At 44.2% G+C, this 20,047-nt stretch overlaps 1 protein-coding gene across 3 annotated transcripts in view; it reads right to left on the reverse strand.

Moving 5' to 3' along the window:
- DYM (dymeclin) overlaps nt 1-20,047 on the reverse strand; it is a 382,495-nt gene that overhangs the window by 322,814 nt on the left and 39,634 nt on the right. The gene's annotated exons all lie outside the window — the stretch shown is intronic.

Below are 20,047 nucleotides of genomic sequence, written 5' to 3' on the forward strand. Positions count from 1 at the left end.
ATAGGAAAACAGATCCGCCATCTTGGGCCTTCCCCGGTGAGAGGCCTGCTTCCTCCTCACACAGGCTCCCTGCTGTCTGCAGCTGCTTCCAGCAGCTCAGCCCCCCCCCCCCTCCCTCCTCTGGGCAGCTTCCGCAGGAAGGCCTGCTTTGGCTTCTCCTGTACTCCCTCTTCCTGCTCCGCTGGACCACTTGCTGCCTGCTACACTCCCTACAGCTCTCCCAAGCCCAGAGGCACAGGCAGTGTGCCACAATGTCTTCAGGAGCCTTCCGTCCTCATTCCCTTCCCGGGCCCGTGGCGCCCACTGTACCGGTGTCTGCTTCCACATCCTGGGATGCCCTATTCGATTCTGATTTACCCTGCTCTGGCCTTTCTGTGCCCTCCTCTGTTCTACCTGACTTGGGCCAGCTACTCTCCCAAATTCCAACTAAGGAGGACTTCCACTCACTCATTGCTGAAGTTAAAGATACACGTCGGGCGGAAATCTCGTCCTTGCGCCAGGATCTCCAGCATGTTTCAGACCGGGTGGAGGGCTTGGAGGACGCTCATGATCCTACCAGCGCATATATTGCTCAGCTCCACTCTCCAATTGCCTCTCAAACTGACTCTCTGATCTCCATGCTCATGTTGAGGACTTGGATAATAGGGGGAGGCGTAATATATGGGTGCGAGGAGTGCCGGAAGCTACTCGCGAGGAGGATCTCTTTGTCACCTTGGAAGCCATCTTTAACCTTATTCTTGGTGAGTCCCCCTCTCATAAGATCAAACTGGACAGAGCTCATAGGGTGCTCCGCCCTAAATCTAATGTGGGCACTCCCTGGGATGTCATCTGCTGTGTGCACGATTTTCAAGTCAAAGAGGCTATCATAGCCAAAGCTAGATCTCTGAGAAATTTTGATTTTGACAGGGCCTCTATCCAACTCAATCAGTATTTTTCTTGGCTGACTCTCAGGAAAAGATGGATGCTCCAACCCCTCCTGTCGGTCCTCCGATCTCACCAAGTGTCTTATAGGTGGAACTTTCCATTTGCACCGCATGCTCGTAGAGATGGACACTGTTTTACGTTCTTACTCTGATCTTCAGGCCTATTGCTCTACCTTGGAACTGCCAGTGCCTCAGATGGTGGACTGGGATCTGACGCCTCCTCCCCCTCCTCTGTGGCAACCTGTCTGGCCCCACCGTCTGAATCCCAGAGAAAATTTTTTTTTCAGGAAATGCACTTTGACCGTTCTGGATCCTTTCAATTTCTCAATCTCTTTCCGCAGACATACTCGGCTGTCTCTGACAGAAAAACGGCTGGGGTTGCTATCCTAGTCTCTAGGTCCTGCCCATTTTAAGTCTTTTCCTCCTTTCTTGATCCCCAGGGGCGTTATGTGGTGGTGGAGAGGGTCCTGGGTTAGGTCTCGCTGCTGCTCTGTAATATTTATGCCCCCAACACTTTTCAAATCCCATTTTTGCGCAGAGTTTTGCCCCTGCCCAGTTGCGCTTGGCTTCCATTTTCAGACAGATTATACGGGCCTCTTCATTATATGATTTGTGACGGATATATCACCCGACGGAGTGCTCTTTTAGCTTTTATTCACCCCCCTCCCATAAATTGCATACGTGCATAGATTATTTCTTTGGCAACCTCCCTATGGTACGCATGCTCTCCGCCGCTTCTCTTGAACCCATCTCCTGGTCTGATCACTGCCTCATTCTCCTCGCAATAAAGCCCATACCATGTTGGCCAGGCGCCTGCGTGACCGAGCGGTTGCTCAATCTCCCTCTGCCTTAAAGGACTCTTCTGGTGTTCTTCATTATCACCCAGCTGATATTTCTCACCTCTTTGTTGATTACACCAATCTTTACTCCCTTCCCTCCCAGCTTCTGTCTGATCCGGTGGAGAGAGCAGCAGCACTTGACTTATCTTTCCAGATGTGGCTTGCCTGCTTTGACGGGGGCTGATCGTGAGGTCCTCAATGCGCCTATCACTGGGGAGGAACTCCTGAAGGTTCTACAATCCCTTACTGCTGGTCGTTTCCCTGGCCCAGACGGCTTTACGTATCTATAATACAAGACTTTTTCCTCTATACTTGTACCTAAACTCATTCCCCTCTTCAACTCTTTCATGAAGGGGGAGGTTATCCTGCAGTCTTTTTTACACTCCTCACCCTGATACCTAAACCTGGTAAGGATCCTCATAATTGCTCTAGTTACCCACCTATTACCCTTGTTAATTCAGATTTGAAACTGTTTTCTATGGTGCTAGCAGTCAGACTTTGTTCTTTTCTCCTATCTCTTACCTATAAGGATCAGGTTGGGTTTATCCCCTGCCGTCAGGGCGGTGACAACACCAGGAGGGTAATAGATCTCATTGACTTAATCAATCGGAGGTCCGAACAGGCATTAATTCTTAGCTTAGATGCCGAAAAGGCTTTTGATAGACTTGGGTGGCCATTTCTTTTTGCTACCCTCCAGAAATTTGGTATCACGGGCAACTTTTTAACTGCACTGCGGGGTCTTTACTCCTCTCCTACAGCCTCTCTCAAACTTCCTCATGCTCCTTCTCCAACCTTTCCTTTGTCCAAAGGGACCCCTCAGGGCTGTCCACTGTCCCCTCTGGTTTTTGCCCTCTGCATTGAGCCTCTGGCTGTCATGATTAGGGGGGACCCGGACATCACTGGCATTCCCTTAGATGATAGGGAATTTAAGATTTTCTTGTTTGCTGATGATGTCCTTCTCCCGCTTTCCCGTCCTTTACTTTCTCTTCCTAACCTTTATAAAACTCTTCATGCCTACGGTGTGGTTTCTGGTTAATTTCTCTCAATAGGAAGCACTTCCTCTGAATCTTCCCCTGTCTCTCTCCACTCTCTTGCGCTCCAACTATTCTTTTAAGTGGTCTCCTTCTGCTATCAAGTATTTGGGGGTCCATATTACCTCCCACTACTCCTCTCTTTACTCTTCTAACTATCTTCCCCATTTCAGGAACTTCATGCTCTATTGGAGAAGTGGCGTTTGCAGTACATCTTTTTTGGGTTTATTGCGGTGGTGAAAATGACGATCCTTCCGAAACTCCTATTTTTTCGAAGCCTTGCCGAATTACGTTCTGCTGTCTGCCCTTCGGTCTTTTCAATCGCCTATTTTTCGTTTCATTTGGGATGGGAAGAGGCATCGACTCCCCATGTCTTATGATGGCTGGTAGGGCGTTCGGGGGTCTAATGGTCCCGGATGTGATAAAATATTATTGGGCCGTCCACCTGCGCCATGGTCTTCTTACAATGCATAAAGCTGCTGGACGGAGTTGGAAATGCTTTGGTTAGCCTCCATCCACCCTAATACACTTCTTTGGTCCCCTCCGGCATCTATCTCTTTAACCCCTCTACTGGGCCCCATGACATTCTCTAAATATTATTGGGGATACTGCTCCGTGAAATTTAAACTGTTCTCTCTTTCCTCCCCTCTACATTCTTTTCTTTATCATCCTGACTTTCCTTCTGATCTGTCTTCTGCCATGGTGCGGAAGTGGGGATCTCGCGGCCTTTTCTGTTGGTCTCTCAAATTCATGTCTGCCCTGTGAACAATTGAGGACTCATTGGGATCTATCTGCAGTTGTGGCATTATAGGTCATCCATGACTGGCTCCATAGTAGTCTCTATGCCTACTGGATTTGAAAGATTATGCCATGGAAGGCCTCAGGTGAGGGGCCTTCTCTCAGACATCTACTCCTTGCTTCTTCAGCCTCCTGAGGGAGTCCCACAGTCACATCGCTTCATGGGTCGCTGGAAGGCTGCTCACAACACTACCTTTACCCTTCCTCCGTGGTGGGTTATTTGGGCGAGGGCCTCCAAGGCTTCAATTTGTACCGCCTATAAGGAAACCCAGTATAAATTGATTATAGCCTGGTATCATATTCCAGAACTGTTGAATAGACTGAACCCTGACATCCCTCCTCAATGCTGGCGTTGTGGGGTGGGACTGGGTACAGTGTTCCATATATTCAGATCCTGCCCTCTCATAGCGGAATACTGGAAGAAAGTGCAGAGATTGATATATGACGCTCTGGGTATGTTGGTCCCTCTAGACCCCCTTATTTATCTTCTCCATCTCTGTCACCCCACTTGGTCTAAGACACTGTCACGATCACACCCTATCGGTCCAGCCAAGACGCTAGAGAGAGTGTGATGGTGCAAGGGTTAAAGCCGTCAGACCTCTGGGTATCCACTACTAGTCCCAGCAAGTCACCAAATTAACCCTCAGATAAACGTGTTTCCACCCGAGCTGCCTTGAGAAAGGTGAGCTCATGTATTTAGAGATCAAAGACCAAAGCTGATTAAACATTTAATCTGCTAAAAGGTATCACATTGCTATGCATAAAAATAAACAAATGACATACAGGTATAAGAATATTTATAAGAGTTTAGCAAGACAAGTTGAGAAAGCAAAAATGAAGTTCTTACAGCAAGATGATGTTAGCAGTCCATGAGAGAGAGTGAGGTTCCAGCTGTTCTTAGCATGGTCTTGTCAGCTTGTTCCACAGCATTGAACACCCAACTTTTAGTCTAGCATTGTTTAAATATATCATAACTGCTTTCTTGGGAGGGAAACTCCATTCCCCCCTCCCCTCTGATCCCACCAGGGGGTCTTCTCTCTTCCTGGCCACTTATCTGTTTGATTATATGATGGGACCAGAGTGCATGACTTCAAAGGAGATGTAAACACACAGCCAGACCCCCAATAAACTGCAATACACAAAAGACACAGGATACACCATCTGAATGACCCCTCACCCCCCAGGTCTTAGTTTATACATAGATGCAATTATAAAACACATGCATGTTTCCATAATCAGGCCTTGGGACTGACAGACGCCATTTAAGCTCTTTATGCATATTGCCCTAGCCGCTAAAACCCTTTTAGCCAAATGCTGGAAAAGGACCCTCCGAGTCTGACCTTTTAACCCGTATGTGAGATCTGTTCCTTGGAATTCAGGCCTCTTTAAATAATTCTATCCCCTCCTTCCTCTTGATCTGGGAACCCTGAGATCATTTTTCTGATAGGCAACGGCCTTCTTACTCGCTCTTCCTTCTCCTTTCTCTTATGGTCTCTCTCGATTCCACCTTGTGTGGTTGATATGTGTTCGTCTTTGTGTTCCCACTGTTTGTATTTCCCTCCCCTCCTTTGTCTGTGGCTCTTAAAGCCTTATTACCTGTGTTTGCTGGTGCGTAGATGTGTGCGCGTTTAAGCCTTTCACTGATTACTGTTCTGTTTTTTTTTATTTTATTTTATTTTTAATTTTTTTTTTGCATTAATATTTTGGTACCGGGGACCTTTACAGAGATTCCTGTGGCTTTATTAGCCTGCCTTGGCCCTACCATTTGCCTGCTTCCTTATTTCTATTATGCTGACTGTTATTGGGCTTCAGCCCCTGTGATATCATTTGTATGTTTTTCTTATATTTTATTTTGTGTCCGTGAAAAATTCTTTAATAAAGATTAGTAAAAATAATAATAATAATAATAATAATAAATAAATAAATAAATAAATAAAAAGGCCTTCTAGGCCAACCAAGAATTAGGCCCATGAAAAGGTACAAGTAGCACTACTCTCGTACGTTGCCCTTATCACCCGATACAATCTAACAATGGACTGGCACAAAGCGGTGACATCTTTGACTTGCTGCAGACTCCCTGTGAACCTAAAGAAGGTGTCCAACTCTGGACTATCAAGTATGGTCCTCCAAACCTATCTTCGTGACTGCCTCATGTCATATCAGCAGGAATTCCAGACTCAGGGGCTCTCTCTCTGCTATCCAAACCTATGGTGAGCCGTGCACGAGAACGTCAGGTCCCACAACATGTTTGTTGAGAAAACATACACGGCTCAAGCCCAAGTGTTTCCGGAGATTTCCCAGATTAGGAAGTGTATCTTGTTTAGAAATCATAAAAAATAAAAAGAACAACTGCTTCTTGTATGAAGGAAATTCTGCGCTCTGCCTCTGACGTTTCTTGAGTTATTCCCAGGCCTCAGAATTGAAGGCATTGGGTCAATCCCCTCAAGGATTGGTACAAATGACCGTTAAGGTAAGACAGGCGGTGGAGCCAGGAAATGCTAGATATATGGTCCTACGAACAAGACCCGCACTTGGAGGCTGGCGCTGAGCCTACCCGAACAATTTGCCTGTTCTGAAGACGCTATTAACCGCTCGCATGGTTAGCGTCCCCCGGCGTCATCAGTCAGAATTCATGAGGTGGCACCTGACCAACTCCACCGGCTCCACATATTGGTTTAACGCTGACCACAAAGCCGTCAGGAAAAGCTGCTTCATTAATGAAGGAAGGAAGGAAATAGTGAATGAATGTAAAGATGGGAAGCGAATATTAAATGTGATTATGTGAATCCCTGCATTTAACCACAGCGTGGCTCCAGAGAAGGCTCCTCACACCGAGCCCAGCACACTGGTGAGAAAGCAAACACTGCAGGGTTTTCAGCTGATCAATTGTCGGCTCCGGTCCAAGAATGTGCTGGTCTATCCCCCCCCAACACCCTGCACACTGATCGCAGCGCTCACATTACAAGCCACGCTCTTTACCCCTTGTGTCGTTTCAGGACAATAACCCCCAGCAGCAGGGCGACTCACATTCTTATACCAAACCACTGCCAGGGTATCAAATGCATCTGATGATAAACCTGTATAAAGGCATCATCTTACAGCTATGGATGAACCATGTTCCATAGACATGCCCCATGGACTCCAGCCATACATTCTCTACATGGTCAACTGTGCTGTTAAAGTAAAGGTCTTTTAATCCGGCATTGGTTGGTCCATAAATCTGGTATAAAACAAAAATAATCCCACACTGAATTACAGTAAATGGAAAATCATCTCATAGTTTGACACTGAAGTAAAGCAGTAGGGTGGGAGTAAATGTCCTGCACGGGCCATGGGGGCTGCTGCAGTGTTGTATTATACAATATCATAATTATAGATGGTACAGTATATACTGTATAGTTCTATTTAACCCATTTTGTTAAATAGAGTATTGCAGCAGCACACATTGGTCAAAAAATTTACTTTTTGATCAAAACGTGTGTACCCCCCCCCCCCCCCCCCCCATCCCCCACGCGGAGGTGGCCAAATCTAGGATGGGAACCTAACACAAATTCTGAGCCTAACACTAATATCCACTCACAACTGTTGGGCATTTAGCCTCTGACTGGGTGACATGCTGGATCCATTAACAATTTAAAACACCTCCTGTGAAAAAGGGGGAGGGGTGCACAGCTAAAGAGGGTGCCATTGCCCCTGAGTTGTACAAACAAGTAAAAAGAAAAATAGCCAGCACAACAACCTAATACAAGGATGCACGCTGCTGTGGCAAATATAGGGTATACAAAAAAAGAGGATTGCAGCAGCACACATTGGGCATATAGCCTCTGACTGGGTGACATGCTGGATCCATTAACAATTTAAAACACTGCCATTTTTTGCCCAAGTGTGCAGCTGCAATCCTATTTTTTTGTATACTCTGTATTTGCCACAGAAGCGTGCACCCGTGTACTAGGTTGTTGTGCTGGCCATTTTTCTTTTTGCTTGTTTGGGTAATGGTGGGGACACGTTTTTATCAAAAAGTGTGCTAAGAGCCTCAATTTTTTGACCAATGTGTGCTGCTGCAATCCTCTTTTTTTTTTTGTGTACAGGATATTGAAAACATGTATTGGTGGGACTGGATGGTATTGCATGATAATCAAAAAAAACTATAATATGGTAATGAAAAATTGGGTAAGGGGGGCGAGAGGTAGAAAACAGATATTGCTCAATGCCCAATATTGCACTATAGTCATGTAAACCCAGAGTGGAGTGCACTATATTAAAGGGACTGATGTCCTCCCTACACTTCCTACATTATGTATCAAGATTCCTCTCCAAATAACAACAAACAGTAAGTATTCAATAAATTATAGACTCACCCATATTATACCCAGTCACCTCCCATTCCGACGTAAGTTTCGTGAAAATGATCTTCCCCTTTTTCATTCCTTAATTAACTTGCTTTTATCTCCGCTCACGCACTCCTTCATTGTCCTTTCTCCAATCGTCTTCTCCTATTCGCGCCGTTACTTAAACTCTAACGCAGCTATTCTGCTACATATCGCAAAAAGTTATTTCAGTTGGTCATCAGCTGAAATATTTTCCGGCCTCTGTCTGTCAAGTCAGCTGCCTCTCTGACCTGGTCGGCGGATCTTGTTTTCTCCTGTCAGTGCTGTTTATTATTCATTCCCGGGGCTTCTCCTGGTCTGACACTGCTTCAGTATCCTCCTATATTTATAATTACTACTTTATTTATATTTGGTCATTATTATTATTATATTATTATTATCATCATCATTATTATTATTAATTGGCCATATCCATAATCATTTGAGTCCTTATTTGGTTACTCTTATTACCATCTTTTTGTAAATTATATTAAACTAAAATATATTTTTTATATATTATATTATATTATATTATATTATATATATATATATATATATATATATATATATATATATACACACATACATACATACATACACACACATTATTTTGGGCAATATGTCTGAACAACCACAACCTACTGATTGTTCCCTCATATCTGAGGAACACGTCCATAATATAGTGGACCAGTCTGTTACCCGCTCAGTACAATCAGTGGTGAAATCTGCTATGGCGTCCATGCAGGACTCAATAACCAAGTCAGTAACTATGGCTCTGTCCAATATTCAAAATCCTAGTCAGAATATTCCATCTACTCCCTCTGACAATTTTATATCAGCAGATGATTCCACTATGCCTGTGCCTATCCCTAAATCATCTGCCTTAAAGAGATGTATATTAAAAGGATGACCCTCCTTTCCATAAATTAAAGGGGTATTCCAGGCAAAAACTTTTTTTTATATATATATATATATATATATATATATATATATATATATATATACACACACACCGTATATACTCGAGTATAAGCCGAGTTTTTCAGCACGATTTTTCGTGCTGAAAACACCCCCCTCGGCTTATACTCGAGTGAACTCCCCCACCCGCAGTGGTCTTCAACCTGCGGACTTCCAGAGGTTTCAAAACTACATCTTCCAGCAAGCCCGGGCAGCCATCGGCTGTCCGGGCTTGCTGGGAGTTGTAGTTTTGAAACCTCCGGAGGCCCGCAGGTTGAAGACCACTGCGGCCTTCAACATCATCCAGCCCCCTCTCACCCCCTTTAGTTCTGAATACTCACCTCCGCTCGGCGCTGGTCCGGTGCTGCAGGACTGTCCGGAGAGGAGGTGGTCCAGTGGGATAGTGGTTCCGGGCTGCTATCTTCACCGGTGGCGCCTCTTCTAAGCGTTTCGGGCCCGGCCTCAGAATAGTCACGTTGCCGTGACAACGACGCAGAGGTGCGTTCATTGCCAACGTACTTCTGCGTCATTGTCAAGGCAACGCCTCTATTCCGGGCCGGAAGCGCGGAGAAGAGGCGCCCCCGGTGAAGATAGCAGCCCGGACCACCTCCTCACCGGACCACCTCCTCTCCGGACAGCCCTGCAGGACTGGACCAGCGCCGAGCGGAGGTGAGTACTCAGAACTAAAGGGGGTGAGAGGGGGCTGGATGATGTTGAAGGCCGCAGTGGTCTTCAACCTGCGGACCTCCGGAGGTTTCAAAACTACAACTCCCAGCAAGCCCGGACAGCCGATGGCTGCCCGGGCTTGCTGGGAGTTGTAGTTTTGAAACCTCTGGAGGTCCGCAGGTTGAAGACCACTGAGGGCGAATGATGAGAAGAGGATGATGAAGGGGGGGGTGTGGGGATGATGAAGGGGGGTGGGGATGATGAAGGGGGGGGTGTGGGATGATTACAAGGGGATGATGAAGGGGGGATGTGTGGGATGATAAGGGGATGATGAAGGGGGGATGTGCGGGATGATAAGGGGATGATGAAGGGGGGATGTGTGGGATGATGACAAGGGGATGATGATGAGGATGTTAATGACGGGTCTGGATGATGACGGGGGGGGATGAGGTATTTCCCACCCTAGGCTTATACTCGAGTCAATAACTTTTCCTGGGATTTTGGGTTGAAATTAGGGGTCTCGGCTTATACTCGGGTCGGCTTATACTCGAGTATATACGGTGTGTGTGTGTGTGTGTGTGTGTGTGTGTGTGTGTGTGTGTATATATGTATATATATATATATATATATATATATATATATATATATATATCTATATCTATATCAACAGGCTCCGGAAAGTTAAACAGATTTGTAAATTACTTCTATTAAAAAATCTTAATCCTTCCAATAGTTATTAGCTTCTGAAGTTGTCTGTCTAACAGCTCAATGATGATGTCACGTCACGGGAGCTGTGCATGATGGGAGAATATCCCTTGCATGATGGGAGAATATCCCCATAGGAGCTGGACAGCTCCCGGGACGTGAGTCATCAGAAAGCAGTTAGACAGAAAACAGCAACTCAACTTCAGAAGCTAATAACTGTTGGAAGGATTAAGATTTTTTTAATAGAAGTAATTTACAAATCTGTTTAACTTTCCGGAGCCAGTTGATATTTAAAAAAAATTGTTGCCTGGAATACCCCTTTAAGGAAAGGGATAGCTAAAGGGCCTGGTCAAGATATCTCTGACAGCTCTCGCCCCTTGGGCAGCCATATTACTAATGTATCTCATATACATTCCAAACCCACTACCTATGAGCAAGGTAAATCAAAACAGGCACATAAAACCTCTTAGCGGGATAAACCAGATTCTTTTGTCGAGTCAGATGGTGAGCCTTCAAACAATTTAGAGAACTCCGATTTTAATTAACTATCCTACCAACCCCAGATGATGATGAGGAAAGTGATAATTTTGATGAAGACAGCTCTACTGATTCTGTCCTACTGGATAGCTCGGGTTCTCCATTTTTTTACCTCGGCCCATATACGCCATCCAAGATCAGAAGAGTGGACACTCAATCCTCCTGTTGCTCAATATTTAAATACTTGGATCAGAAAGGGTTTGGATAGAGCCCATAAAAAAATGAGGGCGGAATGCCCCGTCCCTTCTTCCCTTCTCTTGCTACCCAGATAGATGATCTAGATCCTATCCTAGTTAGGTATCTCCAAAAATCTGGCATTAACCCTAAGAAAGGGATTGATAGATCCATGAGAGCTTGCAAAGACTAACTACTAGACCTTTTAGGTCCATTAACTAAGATATTGGACCTCACTGAGGATTCCATTGCTACTAATACCCCTGTGGATGTCCACGTGCTTAGAGACTGGGCCCAAAGGGCCATGTGTTTCTTCGGAAATGTCAACTCAGCCTTATGTGCTGAGCGCCAGCGTTCAATTCTGCTTATACTTGATCCACAACTGACCCACTTGGCCAAAAACGAACCTTCTACCTCTATCAAGGGAATGTTTGGAGAAATATGGAGAAATATGTCAAGGTATAACCGCGAGCATCAGAGCGATGCTCGGGTCATGCACGGCAGGTCCCGGCTGCTGATCGCAGCCAAGGACCCGCCCGTAATGGCGCACATCCGCCATCTTTTTAATCCCTCAGATGCCGTGATCAATACAGATCACGGCATCAACAGCATCGCAGTACTTCGAATGGATGATCGGATCGCCCGCAGCACTGCCGCACAATGGCATGGCAGCCGGAGGTCCCCTCACCTGCCTTCGCTGCCTTCCTCGGGTCTTCTGCTCTGGTCTGCAATCGAGCAGACCAGAGCAGAAGATGACCGATAATACTGATCCGTGCTATGTCCTATGCATAGCACTGAACAGTATTAGCTAGGGATGTCCCGATACCATTTTTTTAAGACCGAGTACGAGTACCGATACTTTAATTCAAGTACTCGCCGATCCCAAGTACGAGTACTTTTATTTTAAAGGGAATCTGACAGCAAGGTGACGCGGTTTCTGGCGCTGCTTACCGTGCTGATATGTGGGTCCTTGTTGTGTACAATGGAGGCGGCTGCTGTAATATGAGCCAAGATTTCTCTCTTCTCCATTGGAAAGAACAGGGAATTTGCATTGGCGGTGAGACCTATGACCACATGGTGAGCAGCGGTAGAAACCGGGTCACTTGCACTATCTACCTATAAATTGAAATTAGTGCAGGTGACTTTGCTGTAAGATTGCCTTTAACAGTAGGGAGTATCCCCCTTTAGACATTAGCAGGGGCCCCCCTTTAGACATTAGCAGCCCCCCTCCCCGCTTTAGACAGCAGGGCCCCATTTAGACATTAGCAGGCCCCCCCCCCTTTAGACAGCAGGGCCCCCCTTTAGACATTAGCAGCCCCCTGCCCCCTTTAGACAGCAGGACCCCGTTTAGACAGCAGGGCCCCCCTTGTAGACATTAGCCGGGCCCCCCTTGTAGACATTAGCAGGGCCCCCCCCCCTGTAGACATTAGCAAGGCCCCCTTTAGACAGCTAGCAGGGACCCCCCTTTAGACAGCAGGGACCCTTTAGACATTAGTAGGGCCCCCCTGTAGACCGCAGCCCTCACCCTTGTAGACAGCTCACCTAAAGCTGTCCTCTGTCGGCTGCTGCCGCTCCGCTGCTCCGTCCTCTCCCGTCGCATCATGGCGATCTATGGAGGAGCATGTGACATATACGTCACTCTGCTTCCTCCGTAGCGTTACGCTGGGCGCAGGGGAGGAGGAGTGATCGCCATGATGCAGACGGGAGAACCAGTGTTAGTGAAGATCGGGACACAACGCTTCAAGACACAGTTTTCTTCACTACAGCGGGCAGCGGAGCGGCAGCAGGTATCGGACATGGTATCGGGGACATTGAACGAGTCCCCGATACCACGGAAATGGCCAGTATCGGCCCCCATACCGATACTAGTATCGGTATCGGGACATCCCTAGTATTAGCAATCGAATGATTGCTATAAATAGTCCCCTATGGGGACTATTAAATTGTAAAAAAAAAGTTAAAAAAATAATGTGAAAAAACCCCTCCCCCAATAAAAACGTAAATTGTTCCATTTTCCCTATTTTACCCCCAAAATGGGGAGAAAAAAAATACTTTATATACATATTTGGTATCGCCGTGTGCGTAAATATCCCAACGATTAAAATAAAATGTTAATGATACCGTACGGTGAACGGCGTGAGCGTAAAAAAAAAGTCCGAAATAGCTGCTTTTTTTTATAACATTTTATTCCCCCAAAAATGTATTAAAAGTTTTATATGAGCAAATATGGTATCAATAAAAAGTACAGATCACGGCGCAAAAAATGAGCCCTCATACCGCCGCTTATACTAAAAAATGAAAAAGTTATAGGTCTTCAAATTAGGGGGATTTTAAACGTACTAATTTGGTTACACAGTTTGCGATTTTTTTTTTTTTTTTTTTTTTTAAGCGCAACAGTAATAGAAAAGCATGTTGTTATCATGGATATCATTTTAATCATATTGACCCAAAGAATAAAGGACACGTCATTTTTACCCTAAATTGTACGGCGTGAAACCGAAACCTTCCAAAATTTGCAAAATTGCGGTTTTCATTTTAATTTCCCCACACAAATAGTATTTTCTTGGTTGCACCATACATTTTACGGTAAAGTGAGTGATGGCATTACAACGGACAACTTGTCACGCAAAAAAACAAGCCCTCATACTAGTCTGTGGATGAAAATATAAAAGAATTATAATTTTTTGAAGCCGAGGAGGAAAAAATGAAAATGTATAAATAAAATTGTCTGAGTCCTTAAGGCCCAAATGGGCTGAGTCCTTAACCCCTTAAGGACCAAGGATATAACGCGGGGTCACGCGGTGGCCCCGCGTCATATCGGGTCGGTCCTGGTATCTGAAGCCGGGACCCGAGGCTAATAGCGCGCGGCAGCGATCGTGGTGCCGCGCGCTATTAACCCTTTATACGCGGCGTTCAAAGTTGAATGCCGCATCTAAAACAAAAGTGAAAGCTGCCCGGCTGCTCAGTGTGGCTGATCGGGACCACCGCAGTGAAAATCAGCTGGGACACGAGCGGAGGTCCTCTTACCTGCCTTCGGCGTGTCCCTTCGGCGATTGATTGCTCCAAGCCTGAGATGCAGGCTTGAGCAATCGACTGCCGATAACACTGATCACTGCAAAGCTATGGCTTTGCAGTGAACAGTGCTGGCAATCAGTGTGTGCAGTGCTATAGGTCCCTATGGGAGCTATAACACTGCAAAAAAACAAAAGTGTAAAAAAAAAAGTTAATAAATGTGATTTAACCCTTTCCTTAATAAAAGTTCAAATCACCCCCTTTTTCCCATAAAAAAAAAAAAATAAAAATAAAAAAACACCATGTAAATAAAAATATATATAAACATATGTGGTATCGCCGCGTGCGTAAATGTCCGAACTATCAAAATATATCATTAATTAAACCACACGGTCAATGGCGTACGCGCAAAAACATTCCAAAATAACGATCAAAAAGTCCGATCAATTCAAAAATAGTACCGCTAAAAACGTCAGATCATGGCGCAAAAAATGACCCCTTATACCGCCCCATACGCAGAAAAATGAAAAAAAATTATAGGGGTCAGAAAATGACAATTTTAAAAATGTATAAATTTCCGTGCATGTAGTTGTGATTTTTTTCCAGAAAAATGAACTGCATAGAAACGGAAGCCCCCAAAAGTTACAAAATGGCGTTTTTTCTTCAATTTCATCGCACAATGATTTTTTTTTCCGTTTCACTGTAGATTTTTGGGTAAAATGACTGATGTAACTGCAAAGTAGAATTGGTGGCGCAAAAAATAAGCCATCATATGGATTTTTAGGTGCAAAATTGAAAGGGTTATGATTTTTAAAAGGTGAGGAGGAAAAACGAAAGTGCAAAAACCGAAAAACTCTCAGTCCTTAAGGGGTTAAGGGGTTTAACCTTATCGATCGGCTATATCCTTCTATCATTTCTCCATTGATTCTATCCCTGTCGGTAAACATCCATTGGTTTGCAAACTTCTCAGGGGAATTAAACGTCTTAAACGTCCACCTCGCCCAAAATATCTGAATACTTGGGATGTTAATAAACTCCTGTCCCTATTTCTTTCCTGGGAGGATAATGACGTTTTATCTTTAAAGTTCTTATCCCTCAAACTCACTGCTCTTTGTCTAATTTCCATCAAAAGAGTCTCTGATATTAGAGCTTTAGACATTTCCTACAGACCATATACTCCTCAAGGTGTTATATTTTCTATACATAGAAACTAACCTTCAGGAAGTCTTTTATCCTTGTTTTCCTCATCAACCCAAACTATGTGTTGTTAGATGTTTAAAATCTTATGAATCAAAGACTACATCTCTTCGTCACCCCTTATTTTCCTGTTTCTTCTACTACTACGGTATGGCAAGATGGGTTGACACTCTGGGGGAGATTTATCAAAGGATTTAGACAGTTTTTTTCTGTGTAAATTTGTCGCACAAAGTCGGTCTAAATATGTGCAACTTTTGCTCTAGAGGATTTTTTGAACATGATGCGTTCTAGTCTATTTTAGACGGAAATGCATTGGTGCTGAATTTATCAAAAGCGACTTTTCTGCGACAAGTCGCATCGGCTGAAAGTTTGCTGATATGTCAGTCCATGTTGGAGCAGGTTTTAACACAGTCTAAAGCATAGATTCTGAAGTCAGTGCGCTGAATTTATCAAGAGCCGTGCGACTTTTGATAAATTAGGCGCAGAATAGACCGGACTAACCCTCTGTAGATTGGTCTATATTGATGCGGGACATAGACAACTTTGATAAATCTCCCCCTCTGTCTTTATCCGGCATTGATATTTCCATTTTAGGAGCACATTCTACTGGAGGTGCTATCTCCACTAAATTAGTCCATTCGGGAAGCTCTTTCGGATATTCTCAATAGATAGAATCAACTTTTAAAACGTTCTATTTTTGACCAGAATCTCCTATGTCTATTTTAAATTTTTGTTTTCTCTTAATATATGTATATTTTAATATATATTTCATTATATAAGCTTTAAATATGTATAATGTGAAGCCCTCCTGTCTTGATATAAAATTGAAGATTTTCCTACCCTTGGTGACGGAAAATATAGATTTTATGAAAGACAGGAGGCGAACATTATCCCTCCCTTTGTTAACCCTTAACCTTATAATCATATATATTCATGTATTTTTCTTTTAGCCTATTACCGTATTTTTTGCCGTATAAGACGCACTTTTTCTTCCCCAAAACTGGGGGGGAAAAGTCGGTGCGTCTTATACGGCGAATACACCCCTATCGCGGTGGTCCCTGCGGCCATCAACGGCCGGGACCCGCGGCTAATACAGGACATCACCGATCACGGTGATGCCCTGTATTAACCCTTCAGACGCGGCGATCAAAGCTGACCGCCGCGTCTGAAGGGAAAGTGACACTAACCTGGCTGTTCAGTCGGGCTGTTCGGGACCACCGCGATTTCACCGCGGCGGTTCCGAACAGCCAGACTGAATAGCCGGGTTAGTGCTTACAGGACACCGGGAGGGACCTTGTATGGCCATCCCCTGTATGGCCGGCGCTCTCCTTCCTCGTCATCACGTACGTGCGCCGGCGTGCGTAACGACGTGATAACGGCGACGGAGAGCGAGGATACCCGGCCGGCAGCAGAGACGTTCCGGAGCGACGGATACACGGCGACCGCGATGGAGCGACATCCAGGGCAGCGGTGACGGGTCCGGAGTGGCGGGGACACTGCGACAGTGATTGAGCGACATCCAGGGCAGCGGTGACGGGTCCGGAGCGGCGGGGACACGTGAGTATTACCTCCTATGCAGTGGTCATCAATCTGCGGACCTCCAGATGTTGCAAAACTACAACTCCCAGCATGCCCGGACAGCCGTTGGCTGTCCGGGCATGCTGGGAGTTGTAGTTTTGCAACATCTGGAGGTCCGCAGGTTGAAGACCACTATTGGGTTAAAAATCTTTATTTTTTTAGATTTTGCACCTATAAATTGGGTGCGTCTTATACGCCAGTGCGTCCTATAGGACGAAAAATACGAGAATATTTGTGGGATATTTCCTCCTCCATGGATCTTCTATTCTTCAAGGCTGGTTTCCATGTTTCCACCTATCATTATTATTGTCTCATTCTAATCTGACCACCTTGGATCCTTCCAGAACCTACTTTCAAGTTTCCAGTTTCCCGTTTTTACAGATAGTTGGAGGATTTCTTCATACTTATCTTTGTTGATTAACTTATGTATTGTTTATCTCGTACCATTGCAAAGAAAGAGGCAGAGTTTCAGTTACACCGTCTTATATCACATAGCCTTTACTCTGATTGGTTACTGTCTGTCAACAGCATGTTTGGTACATTTTTTTATTTATTTTTTGCTTCCGAGTTCAGTAAAGAGATTTAATGCATGATGTTCGCCTCCTGTCAGGGCTGTGGAGTCAATGGATAAATGTTCCGACTCCGCAGTTTTTTGTATTTCCAACTCCCCGACTCAGACTCCTCTGTATTTATATGCGAATGTTTTTATAAACACTTACAGTTGAATCCAAGAAGCTGTTCCACCATGTTCTTCTAAGCTCTTCTAGCAGAGAGAGGTAGTTGGGCAGAAGCTGCTGCCTTCTCCTTTTTGTGTGCTGATCTGCTGCTGAAGATAGGGCAGTGGGAGGATCCAGGAAGGGGCATTTATTATAAAACATGATTTCCCTAGTAGAATCCCATAGTCATGTTTAAAGTTTAAGCTAACAATAGGAGTTTACAAGTTTTTATAGCCTTAGCTGAATTTCAGCAGTGTTTCCAATGGTTTACAGCTTCAGTCTTGAACTATTGACCCTCCATTCCCTTCACTTATACAAGTGTCTCTAGTCCTGCAAAAAACATATTTACTTAATCCTATATCAGTGAGAGGCTAGGATACCCATGGGTTCCCTGTAACAGCAGAACACAACACTATGGAAAGTATAAGTATTGCCGCTCCTAACTGTGCGTTGTGTGCCATATAGTGAAGCACATGAAAAGCTTCTTCACGGTCACTTAACGTGTTCGTTTTGCGGTTACGTGAGGCACTGCATGCATTGGTCTTTATTCTTTTAGTAGAGAAGTCATTAATTATAACTTTTTATGAATTGGGGCATTTAAACTTTCTTTTTTTTTATATTCCAATCTAAATTTAGGAAAATAGTTTGCCGACTCCAGGTACCCAAAATACCTTTCATAAAATCTATATTTTACGTCAACAAGGGTAGGAAAATTTTCACTTTTTAATCACTTCACATACCAGGAAAAAAAATGAATAAAAAGCGATCAGAAAGTCCCATAAAAACAATAGGTTACTGACAAAACTACAGATAACGGAGCAAAAATAAGCCCTCATATATCTCCATATACTGAAAAATAAAAGTGTTATAGGGGTCAGTAGAAGAAAATTTTAAGCATACCTTTTTTCTTATTTTTAATTATGTAAACATTTTAAAAGTAGTAAAATAAAAAAATTCAATAAAAACAAAAAACATGAAAGTTTTACCGTAAAGTGAACTGCATTAAAACGAAACATCCAAAGTTGGAAAATTGATGAATTGGGAGGAGCAGTGGGAGGAGCAACTCAGTGACTTGACAGCCCTTCCTGTATTAGTGTGTGTACTGAGAGAGCCAGACACCTAGAATTACCGCCCACTGGACACCAAAGCCCAGAATGAGCAAAGATTTGCATGAACTAACAAGTTATACTGAAACATTTCCTATACATTCATATATATCATCTGCTCAGCTCCTCATGCTCTATAACATGGTACCTGCAGATTGTACTGTATTGTATATATCATCTGCTCAGCTCCTCCTGCTCTATAACATGATACCTGCAGATTGTACTGTATTGTATAGATCATCTGCTCAGCTCCTACTGCTCTATAACATGATACCTGCAGATTGTACTGTATTGTATATATCATCTGCTCAGCTCCTCCTGCTCTATAACATGATACCTGCAGATTGTACTGTATTGTATATATCATCTGCTCAGCTCCTCCTGCTCTATAACATGATACCTGCAGATTGTACTGTATTGTATATATCATCTGCTCAGCTCCATCTGCTCTATAACCTGATACCTGCAGATTGTATTGTATATATCATCTGCTCAGCTCCTGCTCTATAATATGATACCTGCAGATTGTACTGTACTGTATATATCATCTGCTCAGCGCCTTCTGCTCTATAACATGATACCTGCAGATTGGACTGTATTGTATATATCATCCGCTCAGCTCCTCCTGCTCTATAACATGTTACTTGCAGAGTAGATTGCATGCACATTGTTACAGATTTCTTTAATGTTGTTCAGATGCATCCTAAGACAAAGTATACTGTATTGTGCAGGCTTTACATAGATAGCCCTACTATATGTAAAACTATGGTCACTATTGCACCCCACCTCTACTGCCACCCACCAGTACTAAATATTATTGTGTATATAAGGACGTACACACTTCTGCTGTAACTTATGTGACTCCTAATCCAGTAGATGAGTGTTACACAATGTTTTGGGTATAGCAGAATGTGATTTTGCTTCCAATGTGGCTGCGATGGGAAGCATTATGCCTAACTCTCACTCACCTACTAAGCTGCAGCCTCATGGAGGACATACAGCAGTGTAAACTTTATGCAGAAGATTTTGTTCAGTGATGAGGCAAACTTTTATGTTAATGGTGAAGTTAAACAAAACCACCGCTATTGGTCTGACACTAACCCACATTGGATAGATCTCTCCAAGACTCTTGAAACACAAAAATTGATGGTATGGTGTGGTATATGGAGTACAAAGATAGTGGGGCCATTCTTCATCAATGGAAACCTCAAGGCCACTGGATATGTGAAATTGCTACATGATGATGTGTTTTCCTCTTTATGCACTGAAGCTGGCACGTTCCCTGAGTATTTCCAGCAAGATGGTGACCACCACATTATGGGTGTCAGGTCCGAGCATTCCTAGATGAACAGTTTCCTGGAAAGTGGATTGGCCATCGTGGGGCAGTTGAATGGCCCCCAAGGTCTCCCGATCTGACCCCCTTAGACTTTTATCTTTGGGG

This window comes from Hyla sarda, chromosome 1 (genome assembly GCF_029499605.1).
Source record: "Hyla sarda isolate aHylSar1 chromosome 1, aHylSar1.hap1, whole genome shotgun sequence".
NCBI lineage: Eukaryota > Metazoa > Chordata > Amphibia > Anura > Hylidae > Hyla > Hyla sarda.